The following is a 247-nucleotide window of genomic DNA, read 5'->3' as shown; positions in this document are numbered from 1 at the left end:
ATATTCCTAAAAAAAGAAACAAACAGACGCCTCGCAAGGGCCTGTGATCATCGCTTGCAAGGCACACCCATGGCTGCAATGCCCAAGCCTCAGCCACATGCAATCTGGGGTGAAAAAGGGGGAAGAAAAGGCCTCAGAGTTGGACAGAGGCTCCCAAGTCGCTGCTTCTCCCAGCTGTCCCAGTGCGGTCCACTGCTTTTGCCTGCATCCAGACACTGCAGCTTTCCTGCCCTTAGCCTACTACGCC

Source organism: Mesitornis unicolor, unplaced genomic scaffold (genome assembly GCF_000695765.1).
Source record: "Mesitornis unicolor isolate BGI_N332 unplaced genomic scaffold, ASM69576v1 scaffold40592, whole genome shotgun sequence".
NCBI classification, from domain to species: domain Eukaryota; kingdom Metazoa; phylum Chordata; class Aves; order Mesitornithiformes; family Mesitornithidae; genus Mesitornis; species Mesitornis unicolor.
Note: the sequence above shows the minus strand (reverse complement) of the source record.